Source organism: Mastomys coucha, unplaced genomic scaffold (genome assembly GCF_008632895.1).
Source record: "Mastomys coucha isolate ucsf_1 unplaced genomic scaffold, UCSF_Mcou_1 pScaffold1, whole genome shotgun sequence".
NCBI lineage: Eukaryota > Metazoa > Chordata > Mammalia > Rodentia > Muridae > Mastomys > Mastomys coucha.
In genome coordinates this window covers 44,130,187-44,141,293 of record NW_022196891.1, presented here as the reverse complement: position 1 = coordinate 44,141,293, position 11,107 = coordinate 44,130,187, and the positions used below count along the sequence as shown (strand labels likewise).

The following is an 11,107-nucleotide window of genomic DNA, read 5'->3' as shown; positions in this document are numbered from 1 at the left end:
AGCGGAAGTATGAACTGGGACGGCCTGCTGCCAACACTAAGATTGGCCCTCGCCGCATACACACAGTCTGAGGTCGAGGAGGCAATAAGAAGTACCGTGCCCTGAGGTTGGATGTGGGGAACTTTTCCTGGGGCTCTGAGTGTTGTACTTGAAAAACGAGGATCATTGATGTTGTCTACAATGCATCCAATAATGAGCTTGTCCACACCAAGACCCTGGTGAAGAACTGTATTGTGCTCATGACAGCACACCGTACCGGCAGTGGAACGAGTCCCACTATGCACTGCCCCTGGGCTGCAAAAAGGGGGCCAAGCTGACTCCTGAGGAGGAAGAGATTTTAAACAAAAAACGATCAAAGAAAATTCAAAAGAAGTATGACGAAAGGAAAAAGAATGCCAAAATCAGCAGTCTCCTGGAGGAGTAGTTCCAGCAGGGCAAGCTCCTCGCCTATATTGCCTCAAGACCAGGCCAGTGCGGCAGAGCAGACGGCTATGTACTCGAAGGCAAGGAGTTCTATCTGAGGAAGATCAAAGCCGGGAAAGGCAAATAAGCCTCATTCATAGTGTAATAAAGGTGTTTGTTATATATATATAAAGAGATAGAAGAGAGAATCTCTTATGGAGAGCATACCATAGACAACATTGACACAACAGTCAAAGAAAATACAAAATGCAAAAAAAGATCCTAATCCAAAACATCCATGAAATCCAGGACACAATGAGAAGACCAAACCTAAGGATAATAAGTATAAAAGAGAGTGAAGATTTCCAGCTTAAAGAAACAGTGAATATCTTCAACAAAATTATAGAAGAGAACTTCCCTAACCTAAAGAAAGAGAAGCCCATGAACATACAAGAAGCCTACAGAACTCGAAATAGACTAGACTAGAAAAGAAATTCCTCCTATCACATAATAATCAAAACACAAAATGTACAAAACAAACAAAGAATATTAAAAGCAGTGAGGGAAAAAGGTCAAGTAACATATAAATGCAGAATTACATCAGACTTCTTGCCAGAGACTATGAAAGCCAGAAGATCCAGGGCTGATGTCATACAGACCCTACAAGAACATGAATGCCATCCCAGGCCAGTATACCCAGCAAAGTTCTCAATTACCATAGATGGAGAAACAAAGGTACTACATGACAAAACCAAATTTACACAATATCTTTCCAAAATCCAGCCCTTCAAAAGATAATAGATGGAAAGCATCAACACAAGGAGAAAAACTATACCTAGAACAAAGCAAGAAATTTATCTTTCAACAAAACTAAAAGAAGATAGTTACATGAACAGAATTCCAACTCTAACAACAAAAATAACAGGAAGCAACAATTACTTTTCCTTAATATCGGTTAATATCAAATGGACTCAATTCCCCAAGAAAAGGACATATACTAACATACTGGTTACATAAACAGGACCCAGCATTTTGCTGGACCTCCACTTTGTTTATAGCAGCCTTATTTATAATAGCCAGAAGCTGGAAAGAACACAGATGTTCCTCAACAGAGGAATGGATACAGAAAATGTGGTACATTTACACAATGAAGTACTACTCAGCTATTAAAAACAAAGAATTTATGAAATTCATAGTGAAATGGATGGATCTAGAGAATATCTTCCTGAGTGAGGTAAGCCAATCACAAAAGAACACACATGGCATGCACTCACTGATAAGTGGATATTAGCCCTAAAGCTTGGAATACCCAAGCCACAATCCACAAACCACAAGAAACTCAAGAAGAAGAAAGGCCCAAGTGTAGATATTTCGGTCCTTCTTCGAAGGGGGAATAAAATACCCATGGCAGGACTTGCAGAGACAAAGTATGGAGCAGAGATTGAAGGAAGTACAATCCAGAGACTGTCCCACCTGGAAATCCTTCCCATATACAATCACCAAACCTAGACACTATTGTGGACAACACAATATAGATATGATAGGACGGTTTTTAGAAAGAATTGATTCTTTTGTTTGCTCATGACTCAGAGTAATTAATCCATTGGGAAATATTAATATTGTATTCAAAAATTTTTAAAGGTGACATGTATATAGTCATTAGGAGAGGTATTCATACTCTATAAACATATGTGAACATATTTTCCTAGTAATTAACATTATCACCTGATTCAGTAATGAACTCACTCATGACATTGATCAATGACTGAAATTTCAAACAACTTTTGTTTCACTTTATTTCTTTCTAAATAGGTAGAATTATGAACCAACATTAATGTTGACAGAACGCTCATTCATCAGCTGTGTGAATGACTGTGTTTTGGTGAATTGGATAGTGATCAAGCATTTATTTGTAGTCTGATTTTGTGAATCCATGGTAAAACTATAAACCTAAGCTTGCTAAAGATACGAGTTAGGCAAAAATCAATACATACATTTTGTAAAAAAAAAGAAAAATCAATTGTTTATATGGACTCACAATAGGTTACTGCATTTTTATTGATGTTTGTAAACTATGTCCTACATATCTTTTATATCAGTAAAACTACCTAAATTTGTCCTCCTTTTCAGAGTTGGTTTAAACAGTCGCCAGCATACTTCTGCAAAGGTCACTGAGCCAAGGGTAAACAGTAGAAAAGAAACATATAATTTAATAAAATTTGATTTAAAATATCCCAGGATATGTTAAAAACCATAAACAATTTCTAAAGTACATAGGTAAATGTTCATAAAAATTTTAAACAAATGATTAAAATCATTTCAATACCAAGGCTATTGTTTGGTTTCTATTTCTTTTATTTTTTTCTTGAAAATCACCATTGCTATAGGCTACTAAATAACATAGGTCCCAAGAACTGTTTTCTGGCTTTCTAGTCTATGAGTAATATCCCATAATAAGTGTAGCCATCATTTAGACATTTGTTTCTGATGACACTGTAAACATGGCTTCCCATGTTTCAGATTTGGTTATAAAATTACTAATTTTTCTTTATTCCTAATCTATCTATGGCTCTTCGTGATGCAGCCTCTGATTTAAGAAAACAAAGAGTTGTCTTGCGTGCTTTCTTACAAAGAAATTAATTAATTAATGCCCATAGAGTATCAGCAATCCATGGACTACAAGAGCCAGTGTAGAACTAGAGCTTGTAGTCCTAACATACTTAACTCACTTCATTCTATCCTGCCAAAATTGATGTGAATCAAGGATTTGAGAAGCGGGTCTTTTCTCAGTTAAACTTTTTAATGAGCCTCAATGCTGTTAAACATAATTTTTCAGTACATGGAAGTTCTTGAAACTCACAAAGTCTTTGTGAAAACAATTACTGACCTACAGAAACTTTAATTAATTTTGATATTTTTAGTTCTGAATAAAAGGAATATTTTATTAAGCAGCAATGTACAATGGGTACAAGAATCATAAAACTAGACATAAAATTAAATTTACAATTAAGTGATTGCATTAAAGTACTACTACATAAGCAGTGATCTCTCAATCTTGATTATTACTTAAATAAGCTAAATATATCTCAAAATAGAACAATTAATACAACATACTCTTTGAAAATTAAATATATAGTTTCCAACTCTTCTCATTGCATATAAGATAATCCTAGTGACATTGAACTCAAGCATGAGATATTGTTTTAAAAGAAGCTGGTTTCTCAAACATTTAACTTGAGTAACAAATGAATAACATCATTAAAATAATATATAGTCTAAAAAAATAGCAAATAGCCCTGATGGAATTTCCTCTGTAAAAATCCCAGGACAGGTATCCATCATCTGTAGAGAAATATGTTTGCTTTGATTTATTTCTGACATGGTTACCCCTTCGTTGCAATGCTATTGAAACCTACAAAGAGGTGATGTTATCAAGCTTTTCATGCTGGTAACTCTCTTACTATGTGAATGTATTCATGTGACTGACACCGTTTCACACAACAACGACAAAAATGCAACTTTATACATTCAAAGGCATATGTTAAGTGAGTGTTTTCATCCACTAAATAAAAATGTATATAATAAATGGAAAATAGTTATAATTGTCCTACTGGAAAACAATACATAGAAAATAAAATGGCATTCATTAAGGAACATAATAGTAAAAATTTCAAACCATTAAAAGTAAACAAATGAAGAGACTTTCTAAAGAGACAAATGAGCAGTATGTCCATTTGAGAATTGTTTAGCACAAGGGTTAGGTCCAAATATTAAGACATTTTATAACCTATTTTATATTAATTTCTGATAATTTATACATGTACATAATTCATTCTGATTACTTTTACTACCAACCCTGTCCTATCTCTCTCCTACTTCCACTTATAATTCTTCCCAAAGTCCATCTCCTGAATTCCTGTCTTTTGGGATTATGACCCAATAAAGTTAGCAAAAGTTCTATGTGGCCAGAATTTGGAATTATCCATTGGTTTCTGGTAGGCTCAGCAGTAAGAATATAACTGCATTATGAATCCCCCCATTCCAGAATCTATCAGTAGTCACTAGTTTCACCTGGCAGTGCTAGGCTCTCATGATGTTCTCCCCATCTATGACAGGCTGTTGGTAGGAACTCTCTTGTGAAGGTCCACTGCAAGCAATGGCAGAGTCTGTGAGTTTTTAGTATCATGCCAAGAAGAACTCTCTTGAAGCCCTTGTACTGTCTTCCAACTTTTTTTCATTAATGTGCCCTGAGCATTAGGGTAAACATACAATGTTGTTTATTCTCAGTATCTTCTGCAGCTATGAGTGTCTGCAGTCATCATTCATTGTTCACAGCAAAGAGATGTTTTTTTGACTTTAGACTGAAAGTAGCATTTGTATATATGTATAAACATAACTATGTAGAATATGGTTTGATGCCAAGTCAGTTTAGCTGAACACCAGCAGTAGATTTCATCAAGGGCCTATGACTTCACATGAGTATTTTGTTATTGTTACTTGTTACAGAATTTATAATACAGGACATGAAAATCCCTTCCTTTTAAGCAAGACTCAAATCCAAACAGAGTGGAAACAAAGGTTTATTTTCACACAACTAAAATTATTAAAGATAATAAAGTAATTTCTGTTGAAATAATCTATACTATTAGAAAACATATTCATTGCTATTATGTTTCCAAAAATTGTTCTACTAAGGAAGCAATATTGTGTAAAAAGAACATCCATATGGATTTGGATGTTCTGTTAGATTTTTATTAAACTGGGTAGTAAAGACTGGGGTTAATCAATATCACTCAAAATAGTTGTAAATAGCATCTATATTTTTCCAGTTATCATTGACACATAAGAACTGTTGTGAGTTGTGTTTTTAAATTAATGTATGTGTATAGATTCAAGCTAGATGGTAATATTGAAACATTTTGGGGGATCTGTAACAGTAACAGATCCTCTATTGTGTTTACAATAAAGCAAAAACATTACATATTAGTCCTTTCTTAAGAAAGGATTATGGTCAAGTGCTAACCTCTTCAACCCTGCATGTCACTTTCTGTGGAATTTTATTGTAGGGTAAAATTCTAGTACTAGAATCCGAAATTAAATTCAAATTAGAATTTACTTTTGTGACTTCCATGTTTTTTTTTTTTTAACATTCTATTATTCAAGCACTATTAGTAGCCCGCACTTGCATTCAGGTGTGTGCATATTATAGAACACATGTGGCAGTGTCAAAACACTGCTAGGAGTCAATCCATTGCTTCTGGATTTCATGGACACAGACTGTAGTATGGATTTCATAAGCACACGACTTTCAAAAACATGCAACTCCTTTTCAAAAGACGTACATTTAGCAGACATAAAATATAGAGCACACAATTTTCCTAATGTCTTTATTTTGTCATAATTATTTTTCCATCACTGATTCCAACCAATATGTTGAATGCACTGAGGAGTGGCCCATGTTCTTTCAGGATTTGATATATCATAGGATATTACACGTTATAATGTTCTTATCGCAATTCATTTGCTTCTTACTTGTGTCAGGATGCTTAACAGTAAAATATAAACCACAAGCATTTATTTTTCTCTGAAGGCAGCAGAGTTTTTTTTAACTCAGGTCAAATTAAAACTGCATATATCTTCGTGATTCCTATTCCTTGTGTTTCCAATACTCTTTGTGCCCTTTATTAGAATGTAACCCATGACATCTAGAGAATTAAGATTACACAGTTTGGAGGCTGGCGAGATGGTTCAGCATGTAAGAGCACTGACTGCTCTTCCAGAGGTCCTGAGTTCGGATCCCAGCAACCACATGGTGGCTCACAACCACCCATAATGAGATCGGATGCCCTCTTCTGGTTCGTCTGAAGTAGTACTGAAGTTCGTCTGCAGTAAATTACGCTGGAGCGAGCAGGGCCGGAGTGAGCGGGGCTGGCAGAGGTCCTGCAACAACAACCACACACATGATGGCTCATAGCCATCTGTACAGCTACAATGTACTCATACACATTAAAAAAAAATCTTAAAAAAAAAAGATTACACAGTTTGGCAGGTTTAGCTGCAATTGTTTCAAGACAAAAGATAACCTACACTCAATAATAAAGCATTGCCTTAGAAGATGGAGAAACTGCCATTATAAACTATACATTTTGAAGATCTACTTAAGGCAAGGTATCTTTACTTGTTCAGTTCAGTTTATGTTACAAGTGATAAATATAAACTGTGTATGAGCCATTGCTAATGATCCAACTAACAGAAGAGAGGAAGAAGAGACATTGCTCTTCATGGTTTGTGAGTAGAATAAACATCAGATTATAAGGTAATTCAGGTTATAAAATAATGAGAGTGATGCTCAGAGTATAAGAATAGAGACACGGAAAGCCTTGGAGTACCAGTTACTGTCATAGCAGAAGCAGAAATTACACAGCTCACTGCCATTGAAGACTCTTCGGTGTGTATTAACATATCTAAATGGCACATAGAAATGGGAAGAATTCAAAAGAAATTCTTTAAATGGGAATACTTTAATTTTGAGTAATATGTAAGTTATTTATATTAGGAAAAGTCAGACAGGAAACTCACCACAAAACAAGAGAAAGAAGTCTCAAAATACATAAAAATAATAGAAGGCTACTAACAGAGTAGGATTATGAGACTTCAGGGGGAGAGATTAGACATTAATTCCCCTAAATGTGTTTCTGTAAAAATGGTGATTAGAGCTGGCAAGTGGACAATAATTGAAAATTGAGAATGACCTGTAAAAATAGTTTGCTTAACAAAAATATTGACCTATTGAGTTTGGCCCATATTTATACAGATTCCAATTTCTGCAATTAATATGCTGATAAAACATAGTGAAAAGCTTTCCCTTGGGACAAGGACATACTTAAGGATATAGGCTCTGCAATGCATTTTTATTTGTAGAAGCCATATAGATTTTATTTTTTAAGAAGGAAAATGTCATTGTAGGAAAAGATGAATCATATAGTTCTATTCTTATATGAAAGGATTCATAATTTAAGTTTTAGAAAGTGAAAACTAAATGAATTAAAATTGTTTTGTATTATCAAATGTTTTATCTTCTTAGTAAAAATAAACAGAAATTATATTTTCCAATAATGAAGAGTATATTACCAATATTCAAATTAACTAAGGTGAATAAAAACACAGAGAAAAATCGTGGATATTATATATGTTTAAAATAATTATATTTCAAGGGAAAATATTTGAGTTATGGAGCCATGCTTTAAAATAATAGCTGCTCACTATGAATGTCCTCTGGTATTTATTGTCACAATATTAATCATGATGAACTCATTTAGTATTAATATGCATGTCATAACTAGTTCTTTGGGATTTCACCAGAGATTCTAGCAGTGATTAATTGCACAATTATTTTAAAGGGTTAGCAATTTTCATAATACCTCTTCCCTGACAAAGGCATTTGAGTTGCATTTTGGCAAGTATAGAGTGTAACAGGTACATTTGTCTACTAATTATGGAGGCACAATTAATCCTTTAGTTTGTCTCATGAAGCTACTTGAACTCTTTCTTAGCTATGCTCATTCATAAGATTTCTATACCCAATTAAAATACAATCTTTTAAAAAGTAATATTTTATCATGGAAAAATATGGAGAAAAGCACATGTAAAAATAAAAGCAACCAAAACATTACTTTACCACTAACAGTAAAAAGTGAATGAAAAACTGTTAACAAAAGTAAAAAAATATTTAACAACATGAAATGGATTGTTTCTCCAAATTTACAATATAATAAGGTCTGACTCACAGGAAATGAGGTATAAAATTTTAGAGCATTTTCTCTAGATTTGAGAAAAGAGAATATGAGTAACAGATCTATCTATGCAATTTAGTACCATGCTATTTTAGCGTCTTCAAATTACATGGTCCATACAGACATATCTAAAGTATTATTTTATAGTACTAACTTATTTTATTATAGACTATATTTTTTATTTTTCTGTTGATAATTTCCTTCTAAAAGTTACAAACTATTCAGCAATTCCAATTCTAAAAGAAAATAAGAATAATACTGGCTATGTAAATACATCATATCTCTTCCCTATGCTTTTTATCTTTCTTCTCCTACTGACCTTAACACAAGCAATTACACACATGAGGAAGCAACCTATTACACACATGAGGACACTGTTTCACCATATTTAAGTATCATTCTTCTAATATTTGTTATCAAATTCCCAAACGAAAGTTCAAAATATAATCCAATTCTTCAAGGATGAAAGCCTCTATACTAGAATTATAAATATTTATATGTTTTTTATTATGTTTGATTAAATTTCAATCCATTATCGTGTAACTTAGAATTTTAAATGAACTTTGATTCATTAAAGTGCAACCAGTATTATTTTAAAGTATTCTTTGTGTATTTTTAAAAGTTCTTTTGAAATTCACAAATTTTATGGTAAACAAATCTTAATTTAGAAAAGTTTACCTGAAAAATGTAAAAAGACAATACATCACAAATGACAGAGGAATAGCAATTTATTTAAAGAATGAAAAAAGTAGTAATATTATAAATGTAGTATCAATAGATACAGCAAGACATATAGTCTTGCAAAATAGTAGTCATACCTCAATATACAAAAAAATAATTTTTTTTACTTGGAAATTGATTTTTCTTTGTGAAAAGTGATTAGAAAACAATTCTGTAGTGCCTTAAAAGATGGCTTAGGAATTAAGAGCACTGATTGTTTTCTCAGAAGAATAGTCAGTTCTCAGTCTCTATATGCTGGTTCACACCCATTTGTACTCCAATACCAACAGATCCATCATATGCTTTGGCCTTGCATGGGCAATGTACACATGTGACTCACAGACATACTTATGGGCAAAATGATAGAACTTTAAAAACTACTAGCACTTTTACATAGTCTTTGTTTTACTTTTAGTTTTCTCCCCCAAAAATTGGAGAAATTTTAAAAACCTATGTATATGGCAAAAATAAGTTTCCATTTATAGAATTTTAATGATATAATATTTAAGTGAGTTTTTAGTTATTTCTACATATGTCTTTTGTACTCCAATTGATATTATGATTAGATAAAAGGTATAATAATAGTTTCAGAATTCTTTTGAAAAGTTTCTTAAGGGCAAGATATCATATGTTCATTTCCTAAATCAATAATTTTTTCATTAGAGTCCCACCTCTTTACAGCCATGAGTTGCTTTCACTAGACTTCAAGGTAATTTTGTCCCCCTTATTTAACTTAACTGCTATCTTCATTCTAACTTTTCTAAAATACCTTATATTTTGATTAACTCTTAATCAATATATACTACTATAATTAAAAATTAAATTCTAATGTGCATATATTTCCAGGTCAATTTTCTGACAATCAAAACTTACAGTGAACCAAAAACATGCATAAATATATTTTATTTATTTTGAAAATGTAACATTATAAAATTAAGCAATTTTATTATAGTTGGGGAGATATAGAAATCTTTATTAACAACTAATGTTCATTATTAAAATATTTCTTATATGCCCAGTAGCATTCCTCCAGGGTTACATGCATTGCTTCTTTCACAGCATACCAGAAAATCATTAGATATTCTGCTTCCTGAACTTATATGAGCCGATAGATTACAGAACTTTGTCAACTTTCCAGATTGAATGACCGTTTTCCCCAGGCAATGCACGCAGTCAGCCATACACCAGGGGTCAAGACAAAACAGGGGGAGAAAGGGACTATTACAATAGAAGGACTGAATCATGCAGCAATTTCTTTTAGTATTTGCGATCCTTTAAATTGCTATTATCACTTCTAGAATCTATGCTACTATGAGAATAATTAAGCTTATCGCCATAATGTGTTTTAAAGATGACTGCTTTTTTTTGGAGTGTTATTAATGAAGTTGAAAAATGGACATCGTACAGAGAATTGGCAGAGGAAAAAAAAAATCCAAAAACAAAGCTCTTGTCTGCAGATGCACTGATGCACTAAAATATAATCTGCATAAACAAAATGTCTTCTGAGTAGACAAGCTTATCTGTGTTCTTAGTATAAAGCCGATTGAAAGTTGGCAAGGTTGCTACACTTCTTTGATTTCAGTACTTTTGGTTGAATTGGAAAATGTTAATGTTACTGAATTGGCTAAAGTTATTATGAGAAATGTCATTTTGAATGTTTAAAGGTATTTATTAGGAATGGGAAAATAATGTGACATTTTAACATATTCAAAGATCTGTTTAATATTTTAGTATTTTATGTAAATTTTCAGTTATTCCAAAATGACTAAGAGATAGGTGGGTGGGGATGAAGTTTGGATTTTGAAGGAGCTGAAGGAGGAGTGATTATGACCAAAATACATTGTAGAAAATCCTCAGGGAACTATAAATAAAGAAGAAGAAGAAAAACATTAGAAGGGAAACCAAACAGTCATGTCATTTACAAAATACATAGCACGGATTATTATTGCATTCTTAACACTCATTGACTACTACATTTTTATTTATGTAAAGCAGTTCCACAACCCATAATTTTAATGGTGATGATTATATTGGAAGTTTATTCTAAATAAAGACAAGTATCATGTCATATTTGATACTTTTAACTTGGTATCATTATTTTGACCAAGGTAAAATAAAAAATTTGATATAATTTGATTTGATTTGATAGTTTGTTACTAATGGACATACTTAAAATTATTCCTAGCCCTTAA

At 32.6% G+C, this 11,107-nt stretch overlaps 1 pseudogene; it reads left to right on the top strand.

Moving 5' to 3' along the window:
* The window catches only part of LOC116096596, an 8,089-nt pseudogene extending 7,539 nt beyond the window's left edge, over positions 1-550 (top strand).
* Positions 551-11,107: the final 10,557 nt, after the last annotated feature.